This window comes from Mobula birostris, chromosome 12 (assembly GCF_030028105.1).
Source record: "Mobula birostris isolate sMobBir1 chromosome 12, sMobBir1.hap1, whole genome shotgun sequence".
NCBI classification, from domain to species: domain Eukaryota; kingdom Metazoa; phylum Chordata; class Chondrichthyes; order Myliobatiformes; family Myliobatidae; genus Mobula; species Mobula birostris.
This window is the reverse complement of record NC_092381.1, coordinates 18,491,963-18,519,587: the sequence shown is the minus strand read 5'-3', so window position 1 is coordinate 18,519,587 and position 27,625 is coordinate 18,491,963. Positions and strand designations below refer to the sequence as shown.

Genomic DNA, 27,625 nt, shown 5'->3' with positions numbered 1-27,625 from the left:
GTCCAGAATCTAACGAGTTTTGAAAAATTATCACTAATGCATCCACTATTTCTTGGGCTACTTCCTTAAGCACTCTTAGGCTTCTAAGACATTAGGCTTCTAACCTTCAGACAAGCTAATCCAGGGATTTCGACCTTCGGGATTTCGACCTTCAGGCCTTGACCTCCAAACTTAGCAACTTCTCTCTTCGATCTTTGGGCATTGACATACGGACTCAATGACATCTGAACTTGCCGACCTCTGGGTATGAACCCCAGGACTCACAATTATGGGACTTTAACCTCCAAGTCTTGAGCTCACATATACAGACCTCTGCCCCCAGGATTCACCAACCAGGGGTTCCTCAGCTGACTTGCCTCCTGCCCACACAGTCCTCCAACCCCAAGTCTTGCCAAAAGTGGTCCATCTTCAAAATATTCTTGGGAATAATTAGCGACAACCAAAAAATGCTGACCTTGCCACTAACACCCATATATAATAAAATGAACAAAAAAAATCTTCCACTGGAATTAGTAGATGACGAATTAGCTCATAACAATTTCATGCAACTCTATGTTTAGCTCTCTGATGTCAAAGGATGGAAAAAACAATTTTATTGTTAGCTGCTTTGCCAAAATTAAATTAATATTGTTGATTAGTTATATTTTTCCTGTTTTTGAAAGCAGTGATGCTGACTGCTCACCAACTCCGCTTACCAGTATACAAAGATGAAGTGACCTGAAAAACCTGTATGTCACAAGGACATCTTTACCAATGGAATAAATCTGTAAGGTGCATAAATGCACTTTAAAAAACATAGACGAAACATCCAATAATAAAATTCTGCTGATAAAAGTTCAAAGCAAACTTATTATCAAAGAATATACAGTGGCATGCAAACGTTTAGGCACCCCTGGTCAAAATTTCTGTTACTGTGAATAGTTAAGTGAGTAGAAGATGAACTGATCTCCAAAAGTCATAAAGTTAAAGATGAAACATTCTTTTCAACATTTTAAGCAAGATTAGTATATTACTTTTGTTTTGTACAATTTTAGAGTGAAAAAAAGGAAAGGAGTACCCTAACAATCAGCAGCCATGGGCTCCTCTAAGCAGCTGCCTAGCACTCTGAAAATTAAAATAAATGATGCCCACAAAGCAGGAAAAGGCTATAATTAGATAGTAAAGTTTTCAGTTAGCCGTTTCCTCCGTTCGTTATGTAATTAAGAAATGGTAGTTAACAGGAACAGTGGAAGGCAAGTTGAGGTCTGGAAGACCAAGTAAACTTTCCGAGAGAACTGTTAGTAGGATTGCTAGAAAGGCAAATCAAACCCCCGTTTGACTGCAAAAGACCTTCAGGAAGATTTAGCAGACTCTGGAGTGGTGGTGCACTGTTCTACTGTGTAGCAACACCTGCACAAATATGACCTTCATGGAAGAGTCATCAGAAGAAAACCTTTTCTGCGTCCTCACCACAAAATTCAGCGTCAGAAGCTTCCAAAGGAACATCTAAACAAGCCTGATGCATTTTGGAAACAAGTCCCGTGGACTGATGAAGTTAAAATAGAACTTTTTGGCCACAAATGAGCAAAGGTATGTTTAGAGAAAAAAGGGTGCAGAATTTCTTGAAAATAACACCTCTCCAACTGTTAAGCACGGGGGTGGATCAATGATGCTTTGGGCTTGTGTTGCAGCCAGTGGCACAGGGAACATTTCACTGATAGGGGGGAGAATGAATTCAATTAAATACCAGCAAATTCTGGAAACAAACATCACACCACCTGTAAAAAAGCTGAAGATGAAAAGAGGATGGCTTCTACAACAAGATAATGATCCTAAACACACCTCAAAATCCACAATGGACTACCTCAAGAGGTGCAAGCTGAAGGTTTTGCCATGGCCCTCACAGTCCCCTGACCTAAACATCATCAGAAATCTGTGGATAGACCTCAAAAGAGCAGTACACGCAAGACGGCCCAAGAATCTCACAAAACTAGAAGCCTTCTGCAAGGAAGAATGGGCGAAAATCCCCCAAATGAGAACCGAAAGACTCTCAGCTGGCTACAGAAAGTGTTTATAAGCTGTGATACTTGCCAAAGGGGGTGCTGACCATGCCGGGTGCCCAAACTTTTGCTTTGGGCCCTTTTCCTTTTTTGTTATTTTGAAACTGTAAAAGATGGAAATAAAAAAGTTTTCTTGCTTAAAATATTAAAGAAATGTGTCATCTTTAACTTTATGTCTGTTGGATATCAGGTCATCTTTTACTCGCTTAGCTATTCACAGTAACAGAAATTTTGACCGGGGTGCCCAAACTTTTGCATGCCACTGTACATGTCACCATGTAGAATCCAGAGATTCATTTTCTTGCGGTAATACTCAATAATTCCAATAGAATCAATGAAAGACCACAGCAATAGGGCAGACAACCAGTATGCAAAAGACATCAAACTGCAAATATAAAAACAAAGAAATACAAGAAAGAAAGAAAGAAAGAAATACCTTCTTCCCCATGGCAGCAGCAAGAAGAGAGCATGTCCTGGGTGGTGGGTCCTGCTGTCCCCAGTATCAACCATGACTTACCTAGTAGCACACACTCCTGGGCTATAGTCTGGAACGTAGACACTCTCCAAGGTCTGGAGCACAAATATTCTAAACTGATATCCAGTGCAGTATTAAATACATGTCAAACTATGACAGGGATGGCAGCATTCTGAATATTTGTAAGATAGAAGCTACATTGATCTTTGAAGATGGACATGTTCCTTCTTCCCCAATCCAAAACAACTATTAAAGTAGAGATGAAGTGGCAGCATGTCGAACAAAAGCAAAGAGATATCCTGGTTAATATTTTGCTATCAATCATCACTGAAAAATATATCAACTTGGTCTCTTCTAAAACTTTGCTTATACAGTACTGTGCAAATGTCTTAAGACACCCTAGTTTTTTTTAAAATATAAATTTAGTTTTAGAAGTTTACTTTTTGTCTTCTGTACTTGTGTGTCAGTAGATGAGAGAAAATTTTAGATTTTCAAGCATTCATTTTCCAAAAGAATGTTAGAGAAAATTTTGTATTTTGTTAAAGAAAGTAACATATTTAATAACATATGACTTTTCAAATAAAAACTTATTACTTTGTCAGTATATAGCCCAGTGCGTGATTAAACGACGACAACAAACAGGTGCTAATGATCAATGACATGAGTTGAATGAACTAAACTGATTAACTAAAACATAAACAGGTACAGAAGGAATCAAACTGTACAAAAGGCAACCAAACTAAAACGGTGAGAGTGCTGCAGATGTGCCAGTTAGACCTCCAAATCATCAATTCTTACACCATGGCAAGAGTGAGCATGGCAACAAGACACAAGGTAGTCATCTCACATAGCAAGGTCTCTCCCAAGCAGAAATTTGGCAGCAGACAGCAGTTTAAGAAGTGCTGTCCAAGCTCTTCTGAAGAAGCACAAAGGAACAGGCATGGTTGAAGAACAGAAATGCAGTGGACGGCCACGGAAACTGAGGGTAGAAGACAACAGATACTTCCCTGCAGAACTCTGGGCATCTTCTGCTGCCTGAGAACTCAGTTCAAGCCACACTTCCCACTTGAAGTGAAGCAGTTCATGGAACTAAATGCTGCCTGCCATAACCAGGGGATGAGCTACATACTGTCATTTGCTCTTGAGATTGTAGGAAAAGAACCTTTAGTAAACTAAATTTTTTTTTTAAATGAGACATAATGCAGAATAGGTCCTTCTGGTCATACGAGCTGCGCCGCCCAGCAACCTCCAATTTAACCCTAGCCTAATCACAGGGCTATTTACAATGACCAATTAACCCACCAACTGGAATTTTGGACTGTGGGAGGAAAGCTGCCGCACCTGGAAGAAACTCACGCAGTCACAAGGAGAGTGTAAAAACTCCTTGCACACAGCAGTGGGAATTGAATCTGGGTCACCAGTACTGTAAAGCATTGCGCTAACCATTACACGAACATGCCACCCCAGATGTGGAAATGGAGTTATTTTGTTTTGCAATAATCAAGTGATTATTTTAAAAGTTTTAACTGTTTCATTGTTTAGCAAGTCAGTGCACATAAACAATACGACTAGCCTTCTATATCAGTGTAAAACAAACAGGTGCGTGTTTCTTCAGAAACTCACAGATGCTCAGAATAGGGAAATCCCAGCCTCTCAGTTGGATCAGGAATATGACTGTATTCAATTCTTGGAACTTTCCTGGGAAGGAATGGTTAACAAGTACTGCTGCTTCCAAAAGCTAAAAACTGCAGATACTAGATAATTCAAATGAAAGAGGTGCTGAAAATATTCAGAAACATTTGGCTTTAACATTTCTATGTTCTAATGAATGGTTTATTGACCCAAAATGTCAGCTGTTTCTCTCCTTGTGGATGTTACTTGGCCTGTTGAACATTTTAATTTTTCTTGTGTTTAATTTTCTGCTTCTAGATCATTATGCAAGAATCCTTGCCAGAAATGTCCACATGGACATCACAGAATTGGTATTGGAATGGTTGTTATGAGTGACATCTATTGGGGACCGGAACGCTACCACCGGGGAACCACACCCTAGGAAAGTAGGGGTCATCAGAAAAATATACAAACCTTGAAGGTGACACCCAACATTACCTGATTATTATATAGTAAACTAATCATGCTTCATGCTATTTCAAATACAATTTCAGTTCCTTGATGGAACTACTGCCTTATAATCACCCTTATTGCAACTTTCATTTTAAAACAAAACCCTTGGAAAACATGGGGACATCAAGAATAATACTTAGAAACAGGAAAAACACAAATGTCACACTCACGCCTTGGAAACCAGTTTAATAAACTCCTACTGCAACAGACATTCAACAACAACAAACCAAAGTTCTTATCTGCAAGACTAAATTCACCATAAGGAGATAAAGTAAAGAACAACACCCAAGTTTTAACCACTACAATCAAACTAAAGGCAATTAGAAAGGTGAACAAAAGGTTGTAGGAACTACCTGTGAAGGAAAAAATTGCTTTCACAGGTAAGTTGTTCCATTTCTAGTGAGACAACGCAGGAACAGATCCTTTGGCTCAGAGACTATGCTGACCATCAAGCACCTAATTGCACTAATTCAATTTTATTTTCTCCACATTCCCATCATTTCTCCCCCAGATTCTATCACTACCCCTACCTATTCACTAAACTTTGAAGTACCTGGAGGAAAACAACAGTCACAAGGAAATGGTGCAAAATCTACTCAAAGTCAGGATTGGACCAGATCACCGAAGCTGGGAAGAAACAACTCTGTTAGCTGCCAAATTACTAGATTAGGAAGGAATTGTTTAACTAGGATGGGTTTTACCAATTTCCAAATGGAAAGGACAATAATGATAAAAGGTGGGATGACTCCCTATATTAATAAAAGTAGTAGAAATTGAAAAAGTTGATCAATACTTCAGAAATAATTAACAGTACTTGAAACAGAAAAAAATTAAAAGTTTTTAAAAACATACAGTGGAATTCCAATAACCAACACTCAGAAGACTTACAAAAGGTTCTACCAGCAAATTTTCTGGACAACTGGACAATATTACTATAAATACCCCATCAATGTTTTAATTATTTTTCCAGTGAACCCAGAAAGTTTAAAGGAAGTACAGAAAATAGAAACATGAGGAATTCTGCAGATGCTGGAAATTCAAGCAACACAACTCAGCCGAGACCCGAAACATCGACTGTACCTCTTCCTAGAGATGCTGCCTGGCCTGTTGCGTTCACCAGCAACTTTGAGTTGTGTTGCACAGAAAATAGAATCTGAGGCTCAAAGGAGAACGGGAAACAGGACTCTAGAAAGCTTGATACAGATCCACTGGTATTTTTGAACAAGTGGATATTGAATTACTAGATGAATAGAATTAAAAGCAAAGGTTGAGTTAACTGTGGCCTAAAATCATATATGTGGTACTGTAAACGTAACTTTGCTGGATCAAATAACGACAGCACAAAAAGATCGTTACTTATCTTTTCACCCGTTTATTTCTTCGAGCTCAGCCAGTGAACTTGGACCCAACATCAGGGAAAGAATCTTTCTCATCTCCCCGGCGGCTCTACAAGTTCACCGCCTGATGTCAGAATTGTCAGAAGTTATAAGGCCACCGATACAAAAGAACAATCAATTTGATAAGTATTCCAGCCAAGTCAATAGACTATTGATACAGAGAACAATCAGTTTGATAACTATTCCGGTCAGGTCAATAGACTATTGATACAAAAGTACAATCAATTTGTTAGACACTCCAGCCACCTTAATTAAAGAAAAGAATCTCCTACCTGGTTTGCTGGAGCCACAACTTAATGACAAACATAAGAACATCCGTCAAATGTATGCTTTAATTAAGAAAGGAATGTTCTGTCTAATTTCCATCAGGTACTGCTTTTTGTCAAAATCAAAAAGTATGAAAAGCCCAGAGACACCTTATGTGGATCTGGGCGAACTTTAACCCTTATCTTGCTCCAAAGAAAGGAGCTGTGAGACATTATCCAAACACACTGGAGTCACAGACATAGTCATTCATTGTTTACAGGGATCTGAGAATTGCCCTTTAACTTTATCAGTACAAGGAAGTGAGTGAGTGAACTGCAAGTGAAAATTCAATTTGTGGATGTGGATTCATAACCACTATTGAGAAAGGGTTGCAAGACCCACTGGAATCTGAACGTCAGTTGTAAAGATCAGAAGTTATAGGATCCATGGTAGAACAAGAAACTGAAAATCATTTCTATGATACAAATAGAGGCAACCAGGAAACAAAGACTATATGGGAAAAATTAAAAGGATTTAGAACAAAGGCAGAAATGCTGGAGGAACTCAGCCAGTTAGACAGCATCTAGCACCTGTAGAAAGAAACCAGTCTATGTTTAGGTCAGCGACCATTTCTTAGAAGTCAATTTTAAAAGTTTGTGGAACAGCTCACATTCCTAATCCACCCCTACTCCTCTGGTAATGCAGCTTGCAACCTCAATACACTAATATAGGGATTAGACAAGCATATCCAATGCATTCCATTTAACTGGGCCATTGGTTAATCAGGGAAGCCGCTTATTTGGGACAATCCTTAAAAAACAAACACTAATTGAGAAAATAGCTGGGATTTCCTTCGCTTATTTTTGACACTATACTGCTTAACTGGGACAGGAGACTGTTGCCACTCAGTTTTTAAACTAGCATTAGTCACGTGCACTTGTGTAGCTGTTAGGCACTATACCATGCTAAAAGAGAACAGTTTTGCTCACTGTAGTTTCAAGCATTCTAGCTTGGAGATGCCAGAAATGGCAGGGAGTGAAAATGAAACAATTTTACTACTTCAACAAGCTGAGAGCTAAGAATAACTTGAAGACACTGACAATCATCTTGAATGATACCTTTGGTCTTCACTAGACACTCAGCTCTCATCTATGGCTCCAAGTAGTTGCTTGCATGCTACAGCAACCACACCTCAATGCACCACTTCAACAGGTAATTTAAACCAAGTGAGGATAGCCAGTCAGTTCCGTACCCCGGTGAGATAAGGATATGCCTGACCTGGCATACAAAGTCATCTCTGGCAGACTGGGCAGATGTAATCTACAAAGAGATCCATTGTAGGAAGGTGGTTCTACAAAGCTATGTGGAAAGCGAAGGGTATGATGGGGCACAGAAGTAGTCACGGTAACCATTCCAACCAGGACTCCAGTTGTGACATCTGCTCATACAACCGGACCCGGACTTCCGAGGTTGAGACAGTGGAATTGCTCCAGCGCAGTGGTTCTTCCTCTTTAAAGCTCTCCCGCATGGGTTTTCTGTCATGGGGGATATGTAGGACAACCATCAGTAATACTGGTAGTGTTCTAATTCGTTCTGTATTTAATTTAAATGCATAATTTGTTACTCAGTTAAATGGAATTTTGACTTTTTCTGAATTGACATACAGTGCAGAATAGTCCCTTCCACCCCTTTGAGTCGCACTGAACAGCAATCCCCCAATTTAATCCTAGCTTAATCACGGAACAAAGTACAATAACCAATTAACCTACCAACTGGTACATCTGTGGAACGTGGGAGGAAACTGGAGCACCCAGAGGAAACACGTGCAGTAATGAGGAGAACATACAAACTTCTCACAGGCAGCAGTGGGATACCTTTATACCTTTTTAACTATTTCCATGAAACCGGCTAACAGGGAAGCCACTTACATAGACCAAAATGTACTGGTCCCAGTGAGTCCCAATTAATCAGAATGCACTGCAGTAAGAACAGAATTGTCTGAATGAGTATATTCCACATAGATTGGAATCAATATAACTTTCTGTTATATTGTCTTAGAATGCATAAGAGGACAGGCCACGTTATATTTATTAATGCACAATGAGCCAGATTTAGCACTTAAACATTGTACAACAGAGACAGTATTACACAATGGACATCAAGATTGAATGAAAGAGAGAAATTCAAAACAGTTATTAAAATTCTGGTGGCACAGGTGCATGCAGATGCTGGCATCTAGAGCAAAATAAAAATATATGAACATTGTATGTAACACACATCAAAGTTGCTGGTGAACACAGCAGGCCAAGCAGCATCTCTAGGAAGAGGTGCCGTTGACGTTTCAGGCCGAGACCCTTCGTCAGGACTAACTGAAGGAAGAGTGAGTAAGGGATTTGAAAGTTGGAGGGGGAGGAGGAGATCCAAAATGATAGGAGAAGACAGGAGGGGGAGGGATAGAGCCAAGAGCTGGACAGGTGATAGGCAAAAGGGGATACGAGAGGATCATGGGACAGGAGGTCCGGGAAGAAAGACAGAGGGGGGAGGGGGGACCCAGAGGATGGGCAAGAGGTATATTCAGAGGGACAGAGGGAGAAAAAGGAGAGTGAGAGAAAGAACGTGTGCATAAAAATAAGTAACAGATGGGGTACGAGGGGGAGGTGGGGCCTTAGCGGAAGTTAGAGAAGTCGATGTTCATGCCATCAGGTTGGAGGCTACCCAGACGGAATATTAGGTGTTGTTCCTCCAACCTGAGTGTGGCTTCATCTTTACAGTAGAGGAGGCCGTGGACAGACATGTCAGAATGGGAATGGGATGTGGAATTAAAATGTGTGGCCACTGGGAGATCCTGCTTTCTCTGGCGGACAGAGCATAGATGTTCAGTAAAGCGGTCTCCCAGTCTGCGTCGGGTCTCGCCAATATATAAAAGGCCACATCGGGAGCACCGGACGCAGTATATCACCCCAGTCGACTCACAGGTGAAGTGTTACGCTCTGTCCGCCAGAGAAAGCAGGATCTCCCAGTGGCCACACATTTTAATTCCACATCCCATTCCGACATGTCTACCCACGGCCTCCTCTACTGTAAAGAAGAAGCCACACTCAGGTTGGAGGAACAACACCTTATATTCCGTCTGGGTAGCCTCCAACCTGATGGCATGAACATCGACTTCTCTAACTTCCGCTAAGGCCCCACCTCCCCCTCGTACCCCATCTGTTACTTATTTTTATGCACACATTCTTTCTCTCACTCTCCTTTTTCTCCCTCTGTCCCTCTGAATATACCTCCTGCCCATCCTCTGGGTCCCCCCCCCCCCTTGTCTTTCTTCCCGGACCTCCTGTCCCATGATCCTCTCGTATCCCCTTTTGCCTATCACCTGTCCAGCTCTTGGCTCTATCTCTCCCCCTCCTGTCTTCTCCTATCATTTTGGATCTCCTCCTCCCCCTCCAACTTTCAAATCCCTTACTCACTCTTCCTTTAGTTAGTCCTGACGAAGGGTCTCGGCCTGAAACGTCGACTGCACCTCTTCCTAGAGATGCTGCTTGGCCTGCTGCGTTCACCAGCAACTTTGATGTGTGTTGCTTGAATTTCCAGCATCTGCAGAATTCCTGTTGTTGTGAACATTGTATGTTCCAGTTTTAGATAACTCACTCTGTTTTCCATTCTCACCCATCTGGCCTGGGTCTCTCTCCCTATGTTCACCTTTTCCATCTCCCCTTCCCCACCGCCATTACCCAGACTCATCACTCTCCCTACTCAGTTCCATCTGCGCATCACCCACATAACATCTACCTGTGTTTCTTCACCCTTGATTTACCTCAGGGAACCTCTCACCCACTTTGCTCCTGCCTTTCATTCCTCCCTTATCTGGTTCCACTTATTATTTACCAGGCTATGTCTACTCTTCCCCCTCCCACCTGACTGCATTTTTTCTTCTCATCCATTACTTGCCTTTCTCTCAGCACTACACCCTCCCAAATGATGCTGCATCATGTTCCTCATTTGATTCCACTTACAAGCTCCTGGCGCACCCCCCTCCTCAACTTCTACATACTGGCCATCCTCTCTCTACACACTCAGTCCTGATGCAGGGTCTCAACCCAAAGGGGTGACAATTTGCCTTAAAATTCCCAACTTGGGCATGACCCGTAAAACAGACTGAAACTGAGACTGTCCACAGACAACTAGGCAAATCATTGGGCAAGTGTTGAAAAATGTGAAATAAAAAGGTTTGAGCTTTAATTATTGTGAAATCTAATAGTCCGAAATAGTCCAGCACTACTGAAGTTCCAGGTTATCAGAGTTTTCCTACACTTAACTAACAATCAACAATCAACAAACTGCAACAATCAGAAACTTCTAATTTATCTCCCAGTCTGCACTAAATCTACTCTCAACTGTAACAGCAGGTGGAATTTTACAATCAAGATCAGTGGTGCAAGCTTCCAGGAGGGAGGAGCGAGATTGCATTAGAACGCCACTCAATAAGTGTACACTAACTCTGGCCATTAGTCATTGCTTTGGAAAGTGTAATGTCTCTGAATATTGATTGAAGGAACAATTAATGATACATGTAAAGTAATGCCAAGGCAAAGTACAAATATTCAAACAAGTGAATAACTCCCAAGAAAGAGTCAGAATATTAATAGGTGGGAGAGGAAAGACAATAAACCCTAGAGTTACCATTTAAATGTTACATAGAACTGTATTAATTACATTAAATTAATATCGACCAACTTATTCCCAGTTTGAAAATCCTCCAAAAGAATTGGTTCAAATACAAAAATCACAGAGTTATATTTAAATATCATTTTCAGCTTTAACAAAATTATTTGCAATATACCCTCACATTCTTTTCAACAAGATTTATTTAAAACAAACACATTAAAAGTAAACAGTTGCTGGATCACATCCAAACAACTCCAATGTTACGTGCTTCTGCAACACAGAATCTTTTAAAAAGATTACTGTGAATTTTCAATAGCGAGCATTTTAGCAAACAGAGGCATGTGCTGCAAATTCAAAACAGTCAGCTTAGATGACTACCACCTCCAACCTGAACAAGATGTTTTTTTTAAACAGAACATTTATCTGAATTTATGCATTAATAGAGTGACTAAATTTAAACATTAGCAATTGGAGTATCAAACAAAGTCAGGAAACATCTTAAAGAAACCATTCAAGAAAAGTAGCAGACCTCTTATCTTTCTAGATCATTTTCCTGCATTCAGTTACATCAAGGCTGATGTACAGCATAATCCCATTTAACAGCCTTGATTGCATTTCCTTCAACATGCCTGCCCAACGAAATCTTATTAATCTCAATTTTGAAATCCTGACCTCAAGATATCTATGCACAAATGATCCAGAGTGTCAGAGTTATACAGCACAGCTCCATCACAGGCACCAGCCTCTCCAGCATCGAATGCATCTTCAAAAGATGATGCCTCAAAAAGGTATCATCCGTCATTAAGGATCCCCAACACGCAAGACATGCTCTCTTCTCATTACTACACCTAAGAAGAGGTACAAGAGCCTGGAGACACACTCAACATTTTATCAATAGTTCCTGCCTCGCTGCCATCAAACTTCTGAATGAAGAACAAACCCATGAATACTATCTCACTATTTTTGCACTACACATGTACACATATTTATCACTGACATATGTCATGAAATTACTATAAACGAGAGTAAGGTAATATACGTATGTGTACATATATACGTACACATAAACACATTTACATATACACAATTATTAAATATCTTAGTGTCATTTATAGTAATTTCATGACACGTCAGTGATATTAAACCTGATTCTGAACCATTCTGCATTCCATATCCACTCTGACCCTTTTTCCCCTATCAACACTGCTACCATTTGTCCACTTTAGGACCATTTACTTTATATAACTGCAAGTATACAATTCTGGCAAAAGTTTATTTGAAATAGTATGACTGTTTCATTATCCCACATACACTCTTTAGATTGCTATGTCTAGCATTTTACTGCACAACTGCTTGGCTTATTCACACAGGTTCAATAAGCCCCGTAAAGGACCTAGCACCTTTTCCAAAACTTGCTTTGCAGCAAATCGCAAGAGCAAGTATAAAAAAACAACATGCATCGTATGCTTGCCAGCTGCAGGTAATTCCGTCTTAATTTTTTTTTGAGGCAGGTACAAATACATTTGAGTAAGTGCATGAGTTTAAGTGGACATGATACAAATACTGGAAAATGGGACAAGCTTTGGTTCACCATGGCTGGCAAAGTTGAATTGAGCCAAAAGGCCTCTTTTCATGCTGTATCACTGTGACTATGACCAACTCAATTAGCAGAATTAATACACTACAAGAAGCTTCACTTTCAAATTAGAAATTTTAACTGTTTGTTTTCATTAACCAGGGCAAGTTTTAAGATGCTGAACTTTTGAAGACTTAACATTTTCAGTTTTAATTGAAAAATCTAAGTTTACCAGGTTTTGGACAGAGGTGGGGTCGCAGTCCTAGAAAACATACATATCATAATTTTCTGTAATTTGAAGCCATATCATAAGTGTATGAATCAAGAATTGTTCTTTAAACATTTTTTTTCTAATTATTTGTTCAAGGTTCAAGGAAATTTATTATCAAAGTACATATATATCACCATATGTCCCTGAGATTCAATTTCCTGTAGACATACTCAGTAAATCTAAGAACCATAATATCAATGAAAGATCACAACTTCTGCGAGATTGATTTAATTCCATCTCAATGCTGTTGGAAGTAATGTGAGTTTGTTACCTAAAGGTTATAATAGTGGTGTGGGGGGGAGAGCCTGTAATTTCAAAACCCATAATAAACAATAAACACGTCATCATTTCAAAGTTCAGAAAGTTCAATAAAAATCCAAGGACAATGGCTATTCACGTGTGCCAACAATACAGAAATGGATATAATCATAAAGTGACCACACAGAACACTGAGGCTGTCTACAAAAAGGGTCAGAGCCGTCTCTATTGCCTGAGGAGACTGAGGTCCTTTAACATCTGCCGGGTGATGCTGAGGATGTTCTACGAGTCTGTGGTGGCCAGTGCTATCATGTTTGCTGTTGTGTGCTGGGGCAGCAGGCTGAGGGTAGCAGACACCAACAGAATCAACAAACTCATTCATAAGGCCAGTGATGTTGTGGGGATGGAACTGGACTCTCTCATGGTGGTGTCCGAAAAGAGGATGCTGTCTAAGTTGCATACCATCTTGGTCAATGTCTCCCATCCACTACATAATGTACTGGGTGGGCACAGGAGTACGTTCAGCCAGAGACTCATTCCTCCGAGATGCAGCACAGAGCATCATAGGAAGTCATTCCTGCCTGTGGCCATCGAACTTCACAACTCCTCCCTTGGAGAGTCAGACACCCTGAGCCAATAGGCTGGTCCTGGACTTATTTCATAATTTACTGGCATAATTTACATATGACTATTTAACTATTTATTACTATTTTTCTATTACTATTCTATTACTATTTATTATTTCCACGACTATTACTATTTACTAACAGTAGTATTACTATTACTATTTCTATTACTATTTATTATTTATGGTGCAATGTAACGAAAACCAATTTCCCCCCGGATCAATAAAGTATGACTATGTCTATGACTATTGACAGTCTACTTCTTTCAAGTCTACCCATAACAGCACTACTATGGGGAAATTCAACTAGACTCACGCCTGTCCTTCTCCACAGCCTTGCAAGTTCTTTCTCATCAGATACTAATCCAAATCCCTCCTGATCAGTGCAAATGAATCTACCACCATAAGCAGTGCATTGTAGACCCTAACTACTTCACTGTAAGTCATAGTCATACTTTATTTATCCCAGGGGAAATTGGTTTTTGTTACAGTTGCACCATAAATACTAAATAGCAATAGAACCACAAATAGTTAAATAGTAATATGTAAATACGCCAGTAAATTATGAAATAAATCCAGGACCAGCCTATTGACTCAGGGTGTCTGACCCTCCGAGGGAGGAGTTGTAAAGTTTGATGGCCACAGGCAGGAATTACTTCCTATGACGCTCTGTGCTGCATCTCGGTGGAATGAGTCTCTGGCTGAATGTACTCCTGTGCCCACCCAGTACATTATGTAGTGGATGGGAGACATTGACCAAGATGGCATGCAACTTAGACAGCATCCTCTTTTCAGACACCACCGTGAGAGAGTCCAGTTCCATCCCCACAACATCACTGGCCTTACGAATGAGTTTGTTGATTCTGTTGGTGTCTGCTACCCTCAGCCTGCTAAGTAAAACTAATAAGACTATTCAGCAGTTAACAGGAACACTGATGCTTTGAATGCACCATTAATTTAATAAACATTACACAATATTAATTAGAGATAGCCATCCTGGCTTTGTCAAGGACAGACCTTTATTGACCAGATTGAGTATTTTTGAGGAAGTAACAAAGTGGGCAGTAGATGTGGTTTACAAGAACTTCAGTAAAGCCTTCAACCAGATCTCGTGTGGGAGACTGGCCCAGTGGGTTAGCGCCATATGATCTGGGACAAATTGGCAAACTGGATTCATTATTAGCATGACACTATGAAACAGACATTATGGCAGAGGGCTGTTTTTGTGATTGGATGGTTATCACTAGTGATGTTCCACAGGGATTGGTGCTGGGACCCTTACTGTTTGCAACGTACAAGAATAATTTAGATGTGGAAATAGGGGACATGGCTACCATATAGATTACATCAAGATTGATGGTGGTGTTGCAGTGTGGAGGGTAATCTTAGGCTACGTGGTGATATTGCTGTGTTGTTAAACAGGACAAGAAACAGCAGATGGAGTTTAATCACAATAAGTGCAAGGTGATGGATTTTTGAGAGTACTAATGAGGCTAAGAAATCCAGGTTGAGTACCCAATACCCGAAATTTTAAAGTCTGAAAACCTCCGAATCAGAATTTTTGAGTGCTGACATGAAGTCACAAATGGAAAACTCAACAAGGCACTGGGAAGGTTCCCAGACAATACACAGGTCTCTGGACACCACAGATAGTTCTGAGAACTGACCTCACATACGTAATGAACTGAAGTGAATGAAAAATAGAAAAACACTGCATAAAGCGAAAAATGAAGATCTCAACCTTGCAGTAAAAGAGTAGATCCGTCAGCGTTGGAGTGAACATATGCTGCTTAATGGTATGCTGATCATGAAACAAACAAAGATCTATCACAATGGAAGGAAAATTAAAAGCTAATTGAGAATATTCAGCAGACTGGTTGCAGAAATTTAAGAAAAGGCAAGGCATTAAATTTTTAAAGATTAGTGGTGATAAAGCATCTGCTGATCAAGAAGCAGCAGCATGAGTTTGCCAAGATTATAGCTAATGAAAATCTAACATCTGAATGCCTACATACAATGTGATGAACAAGCTGAAAACAAAGACTGTTCACTGGTAGCACATAAATTCTGAGTCATGTTATGTACCCCGTAACTGGGTTGCCAAACCAGCAGAAATGGACCACTTAGTTGGAGTCTGGTTTAACAGAAGCTAATAAAGTTTTATTAAAGAAGTAAGTAACACAGTACTCTAATCATAAGGATATAAATGCAACAGGTTAGCAATGATAAAACACACATGTACACAGAACTAGAGTAATAGGAATCAACCAAGCTCCATCGCAGTCTAGGGGTAAAATGATCAGTCTCAAGTGACGCAGAGTTCAGTTCAGCTTAGGACAGTTCGCAGTAATTGCTGTTGTGCCGTTGGAGAGAGAGAAAAAATGCAAATTTTGATTCAAACAGACCTTTGATGTTCTTCGCAGTTAGCTTTCGGGCGAACACTTTTACGTCTTCTGTGGTCACCGACTGTGACCCCTCCGTTCCGGATACGACCATTCTTCCGCAGTGAACCCGGCACCCAGGCAAGGGCAGACACACACATCAGGTTCCCACCTATCGTCCCTTTTCACCCTGTCAGTCTATGGTCGGCTCCCTTGGACCAGACCTCCAACTCTCAGCAACTTGTGGGGGCACACCGTTCTTCCAAGGTCTTGTTATCTCATGATCTCGTGGTGTGTCGTGCCTTGGCGAACTTGTTCTTTTTATCCTCCTGCTGGGGTATATCGCCTGTCCATCAAACTTCAAACAGTTCAGATTCAAAGCAACCGGTCTGTCAATACTCTGAAATGTGTTTCTTTCTCGTTAATCTCTCTCTTCTCTCTTATTAGCATTTTGAATGTTTCTCCATTGTCTCCCTTATCTCTCTCATCAGCACCAATCTTCTGATAATTTGGTTTGTCGTCACAGTCATAAATGATGGCAATCCCAAATCTATCTCACCGTATATTCCAAAATCCAAAAAATTGAAATCCAAAACATTTATTAGCCCCAGCATTTTGGATAAGGGGTACTCAACCTTTATACCATGAATTGCAAGGCCCTACCCAAGTGGTGTTGAGGAACAAAGGACATTGGTGTGAGAATCCAAAGATCCTTGAAAGTGGCACCACAGGAAGACAATGAAGTTAAAGCAGCTGATAGGTTGCTGGCATTTGTTAGTTATTGGGTACACCAGAGATTCACCAGGATGTTGCCTGGATGCAGTGTTTTAGTTATGAGGAGAGACTGTCTATTTTCCTGGAGCAGAGGTGGTTAAGAGGATACACGACTGAGGATTATAAATTTTTGAAGATTATAGAGAGGACAAACTACAGGAAACATTTTCTGTTCAAAATAAATAAAACTAGAGGACGTACATTTAACTTCCAGGTAAGAGATTCAGAGGTGATCAGTAGATGTTTTGCATCTAGACAGTGATGAATACCCGGAATACATGACCCAAGGCAGCAGTGAAAGTAGAATCACTAGAACCATTTAAGTGTCTAGTTGAACACTTGAATCACCTAGGCTCTGAAAGCTATGAATCCAATACTAGAAGATGCAATTAATACAGATGGGCACCTAATGATCAGTGTTGGGATAATGAGCCAAATTGCTTGTTACCATGCTGTATGATTCTATATCTAATAACATGCTAGTGTGTTTAATGTATCTCAAATATTTTGCGTTTGAAGTCAATTATTGGCATCCATATAGTAGTAGCTCAAGTAGAGCTTATACAGTCCTGTGTTTTACAATATCAAAAAGTCTCTAATTTCCATGTAGTAAGTATATAAATAAAAAGGGCAATCTTTGTAACTAGCTGTCAGCATGAATTTTCCTTTTTTTGATCCACAAAATTGCTATGACAATTTAATCCTGAATGCATATTACAAATTACTCTCCATTTTGACACTTCTTTATTTCTCTCCATAGATGCTGCCTGACCTGCTGAATTCCTCCAGCATTTTGTGTGTCACTCTGGATTTCCAGAATCTGCAGAACCTCGTGTTTACAAATTACCATTTCTTCTTCAAACATTAGAAAAATTTAATATCCATTTGCTTGAATTTTGAAGAGCATATCTTAAATTTTACACCCTGAGCACTGTGCTGGGCAAATCCAGTTCCTTCTTCAGTGGTGCTCCATCATAACATCTGAGGTGGGAAGCATAACCTGCTGATTGTCCAATGTTCAGTTCCATTCACAAGTCCAACAAAATGAAGCCCTACACCCCATGCCTACATGTAGCAAAACCTAAAGCAACATCGTGCTTATGCCAATTGGTGACAAAGAGCACACATGCAATATGTGATAAGCAAAGATCATATTTATTAGGGGAGAGGTCTAAGCACCTGCTCAACATATCCAAGTCTTCCCATATTCTTACGGTCACTGCTGACTGTAACAAAAATCCAGTTAGGTTAGACACAAATGCCATGGTCACAAGGTCTGGTCATATGCTAGAGATCCTACAGTAACTGGTTTATCTCCCAACATCCAAAGCCTATCTAACAAAAGCTACAAGGTGTAAATATGATCAAGTGCAACAAATCTCAATGCACACAGAGACTGAGCAATCCACTGCTGGCACCAGAAAATGTATTAACAACTACCAAGGCTACTTTTGGAAATATCTTCAAAACCTGTAATATCTACCAACAAGTACAAAGATGGCAGGTGCACTGGAATATAAAATACCCTCCATGTTAAAAACTATCCTGATTTGGAAATATTTCCATTCTCTCATTAACAATAGATCCAAATCCTGGAATTCCTTACCAATACCACCTTCAATGCACTTTCACTTGAGAAGCTGCAGGCAAGTCACCAATAACTTTTGAGGATGTCAATTAATAATAAAAAATGACAGTTAAGATTACCACAAGGCCTCATTTCATTCCAGAAAATCAGCTTTCAATTATAACTCCATTGTACTTCAAATAATTCAAGTCCAGGGGTTCCCAATCTTTTCTTTACCATGGACCAATACCATTAAGCAAGGGGTCTATGGACTCCAGGTTGGGAACTCCTGCTCTAGAGTTCTATCATTGACAAACTTCTTTGAACAACAGTTCATCAGAAAACATGACACACTGTTTTTGAATCCCACAGTGCCAATGGATGAAAAAAAAGTTAACTTTGGGTAAGTTTAGTTGATGTAGGGGAGGGAAAAACCAGTCCCAATTCCAAAGGAGGAAAACCCATATCCGAGGTGGATAACAGAAGACCTATCTGCTTCACAATGTCCTTTGGGGGAAGAGACTGCCATCTTTGCCTTGTCTAACTTACGTGATTCCATGTTTGGCTTTTGATGCTTTTGAAATAAACAGATGAAAACATAACCAAGAATCAAGCAACACTCTGTAAATTTACTTTCAATCAATTAGGAAGTGAAGTGTACAATGAAGAATTGTCCTGCAAAAATTATTAGGATGGCAGTTTTTAGGAATCTGCCTTGCTTATCCAAACATCAGGGACATCACTTCCCATCGTACTGCCTGGTACACCACCGGTGTTTAGGGAAGAAATGAAGGTCCTCCACCTCTGGAGGTGGTCATGGCTTCCCTCATCACGTCAGTAACTTCCTCTTGGTTTTCACTACTGTCAGTTATGCAAGTCCCGGGTAGGAATTATAAACTTGCTGAATATGCCCACAGGAAAATGAATCACAGGTTTGTATGTAGTGACATTTATGTATTATAATAAAATTTACTTAGAATGTTGAACTTTGAAGAATACCGCTGCACTCAGATGTAGAAGGAGTCTTCACTGCTGTTTCCGTACCAATTGTTTTACTAGTCAGGGTTGTTAGCCCTGAGCCAAATCTGGAGGAATGATGGACCACTCTTAGTCTGTCCTCTACCATTTGATGTGATTGGCATGGGTGACTCCACCAGGAGCCATAGCATGAAGCCTCGACTCCAGCCAACATGGCTCTCTGGGTCATTGGGGCACGCAAGCCTCCAAACTCAACAACAAGGCTGTGGTCCTACTGAAGGATCATTTTGATTTTCACAATTTTATGCATTAACATCACTAATTCATTCTCTTAATTTTTAGACAACTTGCACACAAGGACAAAATATAACACTTAACAATAGAAAATGCTGGAACATTCAATAGCATAAAAATGCATCTGGTCTGTGTTCATTGGTCCAACCAGATTGTATCCTGCAGTCTGCTTCTATTCTGTTCAATATTTATTATGCCATCTATCCATAAACTTGGAAAACGTGTCCCTTAGATCCAAGTCCAGGTCATTCCTATAAAAGAAAAGCATTGGTCCCAATGCTTTCTTCATGACTCATCTACTTATGTGCAGAACAATAAGTGAAATTTAAAATACAATGCAATGCATGGTGCAGAAACATTTTGAAGCAAAAAAATCCAAAACTAAAGGTAGTACAGTGAATTCCAGTTAATTGAGCTATTGGTTAATCAGGGCAGCCCCTTATTTGGGACAGCTCTTGAAGAACAAAAACAGATCAATAGCCAGAAGTCCCTTCATTTAATTGGGCCACCTTGCCACTTAATTGGGACAGGGGACTGCTGCCAAACAGCTTCCAACCAGCGTCAGTCAACTGCACATTGTGTGGCCATTAGATACTATACAGTGCTTAAAGCGAACGGCTCTTAAATGTCACTTCTGTGTGTTGCTTGTGTTCAAAAAGCAATGGATTTTGTCACTGATAGTTGGCAAATAAAAATCAATAAAACAATTCAGAAATGTTTTGCTCACTGCGGTTTTAAGCATTCAAGCTTAGACATAACAGAAATGGCCGGGAGTGAAAATGACACAATTTCACTGCTTCAACAAGTCAAGAATTACAAAGAATTTGAAGGTATTGACAATCACCTTACTATACTGTGAAAAAGATTTGGAATATGCAGCTGTTGAAAGCATTGTATGAACAGTCCTTTATAGCCACTAGTTGCCTGCGCTGATTTTGTTCATTTACACCCAATCAAAAGAACATGGCAGAATACACTCGATTAATCCATCGATAACTGCTAGGAACTAATACACAGTTTTATGATACTATACTAGTATTGGTAGCGTTCTAATTTGTTTCGCATTTAAATATATATTACTTGCTACTCATTAAAACTCCAGTTCTTTTTTATATACCTTTTTAACTATTTCTATGAAATTTCAGTTAATTGGGGCAGCCATTTAAATGCATCAAAATGTACTGGTCCTGATGTGTCCCAATTAACTGGAATCCACTGTATTAACAGAATTTATAAATAAATCTAATCCAGGTTAAAAGTGAGCACGGCCTTACTTTCAAGTTATCTGCCAGATATTACTGTAAATGCTTAACTTGCTTTTCATTCTGTTTAATAGATTTGGTTGAATTTATGATTTAATGTATCAACTACAGTGAAACCTAAAGTTAAACTCACCAACCCACTTTTGTTCTCACATTTTGAGACGACTATAAAATCACTATTGAATTCACATTTGTGTATTTATTGACCTAAAGTACAGTTCACGCTTCCTCGGAGGAAAAAAATTTTGAATTGTGTTAAATAGTATAGGGCATCAAGAGCGTATGGGATGACAGAGTTCTAGGTACACTTGACTTTGTAAATTCCAATGGAAAGGCCAGAAATCTGTCTGTAAAGTGACAATTTCAATAGCCTAAAAGGTAGGGGGACAGGTATAAAGGCAGCAGGACATGTAATAACATTGATTTTATGATAACAGTTTAAGTAGTGCACTAAATGTGGTATTGCAAATGATTTCTAATATTCAATGAGGACACAGACATCTGAATGCATACTGAGTGAGAAGAGAAATCCATCCAGAAATGAAAACTTTATAGTTGAGAGCCAAAGGAGGATCTCCTTGACCTTCCACATGAAGGTCAAAGTCGTCCATCTTCATTTGATTTCCATCAAAGTCACAGAACCAAAGATGGAGCAGAGGTCATCAGGCACAGAACAAGCAAGGGTTCGAATCTGGGTTCCATCTGCTCTGAATTACATACCAACTAAACTTGCCAAAACATTTTGGGAGGTTTCAGATATCAAGAGAACAACTGAAAAGCTGAAAATAGTTGCAAAAAAAAAGATAATTACTAGTACAGACCACACTGTACACTTAGCATAAACTACATTATCAATGCATCTTAAGATATTATGTTGTAGCCAAATTTTCAATGCAAAGCTGATTATCATTCAATCTCATTTCCAGATTTCATAATCATATTTAAATGGGACCACCTTGCATGTTAATATAATGAACTATTTTAAACATAGTTCCACTTAACAGTATAAATGCAACTGACAACAAAATTCATAACCAAAATAGTGCTGTCAGAAATTTACAGAAAACATTTGGAATAATTCTTTATGCATTGCTAAACTGCCGTTCGTTTATTTGACGATTCTCATGCAATTACCATTTCACAATGAGGAGCAACTTCTCATATCTCAACAACCACACAAAGACAGATTTAAGAACAAAATCCCGAATCTGTCTGCTGAAATCCTCCACGAATTGGAACTGAAGATCCAAAAAATCAATGTAACCTTTAGATCGAACAAATCGAAGCAGTTTCTCCTTGTCTTGAAACATGATAGTGATTAATCAGAAACTAACCGCATATCCAGGATTATGAACTGCTCAGGCTTAGAGACAGATGTCTGTTTAGCAAGATGAAATTCTTCAGCAGTTAAACCAGTGATTAGATACAGTGCAGTATCACTAGAAAGTGTCAATATTGGGAAAGGTACAGTCAATTTGTTAATAAATTAACCACCCCTATTCCACATAGCAAGTCTATATCATTGCTGTTAACTAAGAAAATAGGGAAGAGAAATTATATTATAAATAAATATGTCAGCTACAGGTTAACATTTCCAAAGGTTGATCAATGACCTCACTGTGTCCGACAGAGTGATCAGCAGCACTGGGGCTCCACAGGGGACTGACTTGTCTCCCTTTCTCTTCACCATTCAACTACTGCACAGAGTCTTGTCATCTTCAGAAGTTTTCTGATGACTCTGCCATAGTTGGATGCATCAGCAAGGGAGATGAGGCTGAGTACAGGGCTACGATAGGAACCTTTGTCACATGGTGTGAGCAGAATTATCTGCAGTTTAATGTGAAAAAGATTAAGGAGCTGGTGGTAGACCTGAGGAGAGCTAAGGCACTGGTGACCCCTGTTTCCATCAAGGGGGTTAGTGTGGACATGATGGAGGATTACAAATACCTGGGGACACGAATTGACAATAAACTGGACTGGTCAAAGAACACTGAGGCTGTCTACAAGAAGGGTCAAAGCCGTCTCTATTTCCTGAGGAGACTGAGGTCCTTTAACATCTGCCAGACGATGCTGAGGATGTTCTACGAGTCTGTGGTGGCCAGTGCAATCATGTTTGCTGTTGTGTGCTGGGGCAGTAGGCTGAGGGTAGCAGCCACCAACAGAATCAACAAGCTCGTTCGTAAGGCCAGTGATGTTGTGCGGATGGAACTGGACTCTCTGAAGGTGGTGTCTGAAAAGAGGATGCTGTCCAAGTTGCATGCCATCTTGGACAATGTCTCCCATCCACTACATAATGTACTGGTTGGGCACAGGAGTACATTCAGCCAGAGACTCATTCCACCGAGATGCAACACAGAGCTTCATAGGAAGTCATTCCTGCCTGTGGCCACCAAACTTTACAACTCCTCCCTTGGAGGGTCAGACATCCTGAGCCAATAGGCTGGTCCTGGACTTATTTCCTGACATAACTTACATATTACTATTTAATTATTTACTACTATTAATTATTATTTAATTTTATTACTACTTAATTATTTATGGTGCAACTGTAATGAAAATCAATTTTCCCCGGGATCAATAAAGTATGACTATGACTATGTATGCCTGATATTTTTTAAAAATTTTTATTTGGAGAAACAGCACAAAACAGGGCCTTCCAGCACAACAAGCCACACTGTCCAGCAACCCACCTATTTATTCTAGCCTCCTCATAGGACAACTTACAATGACCAAATAACCTACTAATCAGTGCAACTTTAGACTGTGGAAGGAAACTGAAGAAACTGGAAGAAACCCACGTTGCCACAGGGAGAACGTTCAAACTCCATACAGGAGGTGCCGGAATTGAACTCCGAACTCTAAAATACACCGAGCTGTAATAGCACTACGCTGATCATGGCACCCCATTTTCTATCACTGTTGTCAAGAACTCACAACAATGTTTGTTCCATTACCTTCTCTAATACCTTTACCCATCCTCTTCCAATGCATAACTGAATAGGGTCTCTATCACCTCACCTTCCACCGTACAAGTACTCACTTTGAATGAATTATCCTCCATTTTCAACTACTTTCACTGTGATGCTGCTTGGCTACTGAATATTTACAGCAATTTTTTTCTTTTTTAACCCAAGCTTTTTCAATTTTTTTTTTGAAGTGTTTGAAATCACAATGCAAGTTGAGAAGTTGTACAGAACATCAAAAGAGTATAAATAACTCATTCCATCCCCTCCACTGTTCAAAATCAGACTGATCTAGCTCAGTACCATTTTTGTGCTCTATCCCTACAGATATTGATTCATCTAACATCTTGAAAGGAATCAATCTCTACTTTCAACACAATCAATGACTGAACTTCTGCCGTCTTCCATGGTGGCAAAATTCCGATGAATTACTGTTCTGTTTGTTAAATTCCTCCTCATTTTATTTCTATCTCACCTAGTCATCAATATTACAGACCCTAGTTCTAAACTTATTGGCTGGGAGAAACATCTTCCCTGCATTTACGTTGTCAACCTCTCAAAGAATTTTGTGACATGTGAAAGAGCTCACCTTTCATTCTTTTAAACTCAAGAGAGTCAAGGTCAAATTAATTTGATCTTTCCTCATACAGCAGGGGCCCCCAACTTATTTTGCACCGTGGACCGGTTTAATATTGACAATATTCTTGCGGATCGGCTGACCAGGGGGGGTTGGGGGAGGAGGTGTTCAAGTAGGGTTAAACTCACCTCAACATGTCTTTTACAGTTAGGGTTGCTAACTTCCTCACTCCCAAATAAGGGGCAAAAGTAGCAGTCAAATCCTGACGAAGGGTCTCAGCCTAAAACATCGACTGTACCTCTTCCTATAGATGCTGCCTGGCCTGCTGTGTTCACCAGCATTTTGTGTGTGTGTTGATGCGACACTCGTGTTTACACTGAGAAAGACTACCATGACCATGAAGCCTTGCGCAGGCACCTGTGTGCGCCTGTGTGACGTGCACGTACGTGCCCATTTTTTTTCTCCACAAATCGGTTTTGGCTTAATCTTCCCAACTACGCTGTACATACATTATTTCTACTTTATATAGGCTGTGTATTTATCATATCATTCCTGCTTTTACTATATGTTAGTGTTATTTTAAGTTTTATGTGTTATTTGGTATGATTTGATAGCTTTTTTGGGGTCTGGGAACGCTCAAAAATTGTTCCCATATAAATTAATGGTAATTGTTTCTTCGCTTTACACCATTTCAGCACGAAAGGTTTCATAGGAACACTCTACCTTAGCGGGGGAAAATATGGGACAAGGGTAGTCCCGTATGGGACAAACCAATTTAGCTCAATATACAGGACGTCCTGGCAAATATGGGACAGTTGGCAACACTATGTTCAAGTTCAACAGTGCGTGTCAGGGAATGAGGAAAGATGCAGCTGACTCATATGGTTTCCTCGCGGCCCGGCGGTTGGGGACCGCTGTCATACAGCATATCGTTCATTCCTCATTGACCTTTGCTGTATTTCCTCTCAAGCATATTTTTCTTAATCAATCTTTAGGATTTAGGATGACTTATTTCAACTTCAGTTTTGTAGGTTCTGGGATTGTTAACAATGTTAAAGTGGGAGGCGCCAACACTTTGACAGATGGAGAAGACATTGATAAATTCCTCAGGCAGTACAGTAGATTGAGGTAAACCACTGCTTATTCCACTTCCCACTTGCACAGAGAATCCAAGATTCAAGATTCAAGATTCAAAAAACTTTATTGTCATTCTAACCATACATCAGCTCTGCAGGGCAGAATGAGACAGCATTTCTCGGGGCAGTGCAATCATAACGTAACAAACGCAACACTAAATAAGAAACATAACAATCAATCCTAGGAGTCAGTGGAGATATCGCAAGCACAAGAGATTCTGCAGATGCTGGAAATCTTGAGTTACACACACCAAATGCAGGAGATACACAACAGGACAGGCAGCATCTATGGAGAGGAATAAACATTTTACGTTTTGGGTCGAGATCCTCCATCAGGACTGAGTGGAGATTTTGCACTTTTTCACAGGGGCTTGTGCGGATCCTTGAATGTTTCATTACCACATAAACCCCTCCCTGTGTATCTGTTTCAGAAGTCTTGTATCCAGTATGTGAACAACATTGCCAGCCCAGTATCATCAATCTTCAGGCTCACTGTCTTCTCTAACCACACTTTCACACTGATACAGTGCAATTGTGATGTCACTGTTTCAGGTATAAAGCATAACTGATGTGCAGTGTTTCACATTACAGGTTTCCCCCGCCATCCAAAGGTAGAGCGTTCCTATGAAACGGTTCGTAAGCCAGAATGCCGTAAAGTGAAGAAGCAATTACCATTGATTTATATGGGGAAAAATTTGTGAGTTTTCGCAGACCCGAAAATAACCTACCAAATCATGCTAAATAACACAGAAAACCTAAAATAACAGTAACATATAGTAAAAGCAGGAATGATATGATAAACACAGAGACTATATAAAGTAAAAATACTTCTCTACAACCATCGTCGCACTGTTCTCCGTAGCGAAAACCTCATGCAAGCGCTTTCAGCAGAAACATGGTGCAAGTGCTCTCCAGTAACCTTTAAGTTATTAAGCTACCAAATCATACTAAATAACGCATAAAAATACACAGTCTATATAAAGTAGAAATAATGTATGTACAGTGTAGTATCACTTACCGGAATCGAGAAGTCAGCGTCGAGCACACTGATGAAGGTGTGTTAGGCTGAGTCATTGGAGGTTGGGGTGGTGCATTGGTCACCACCTTCCGGGCAGCAAACCGATACCGATCCGCGAAAAATGCAGCGGTCCAGCAGTGGCCAGGATGCACCCAGCACATCTTTCAGAAAAAGGCCGAAATAAACAAGCTAATTAATTAGGTGCCGCCCAGCATGTAAATGTCGGCCCAGATCAGAGGCGATTGCCAATTGCGTCGCCTCTGATCTGGGCCGACATTTACGTGCCGGGCAGCACCTAATTAATTAGCTTGTTGATTTCGGCTTTTTTCTTAAAGATGTGCTGGGTGCGTCCTGGCTACCGCTGCATTCTCCACGAATCGGTATCTATCCGCTGCCCGGGGGTTGGGGTGCTGGGATACATCTCATCATCGATCAGGGCAGGCAGATCATCTTCCTCTTCTATGTCTGCCTGCCTTGATATTGAAGGTCGAGGCTGATGTGGAAGGCTTGAAAAAAGACAGTATGCTTGATTGCTAGCCTCGCGCATTTTTCTATCATACAGTTCTTTGTAAGCACTCAAACCATCTTGCCAATATGCCCTAAACCAACGTACCCTTTCAAAATTAAAGTCATACTTTATCATTGCAGCCAAAATCTCACGCAGTTGCTTCACGTTCAGTTCCTGGACAACTTCACTTTCAGTCCGTTCCCTACTGCATTCGGTTTTGACTGTTATCCTTTCCTCTTCCAATTTCATCAGCTCTTCATCTATCAGTTCTTGGTCATGGGATGCCAAAACCTCTTCATCATCATCTTTGTCAACCTCCACAAGCCAAACTCACTTTGTCCTTGCTTCATTCACCACAATTGATACCCTTAATTATGTCCAGTGTAACACCTTTATCAGCTCTTTTAGGCTTTTCCGATACCTTAGAACTCATCTTGCTAACAGCTGCTCACAGGCACGTGTTTAAGCAATACCAGCTAGAATGCCATTCC

The 27,625-nt window shown here is 40.1% G+C and overlaps 1 protein-coding gene across 3 annotated transcripts in view; it reads right to left on the bottom strand.

Annotated features, from left to right (window-relative positions):
• LOC140205760 (serine/threonine-protein kinase N2-like) overlaps window positions 1–27,625 on the bottom strand; it is a 151,853-nt gene that overhangs the window by 92,059 nt on the left and 32,169 nt on the right. The window contains exon 1 of one of the 3 annotated variants that reach the window (XM_072273377.1): window positions 26,627–26,650. The exons of the other annotated variants lie outside the window; for them this stretch is intronic. The gene's annotated coding sequence lies outside the window, so the exon portion shown is untranslated. Of the gene's footprint in view, window positions 1–26,626; window positions 26,651–27,625 lie in introns of those variants that run through there. 3 annotated transcript variants of the gene reach the window in all.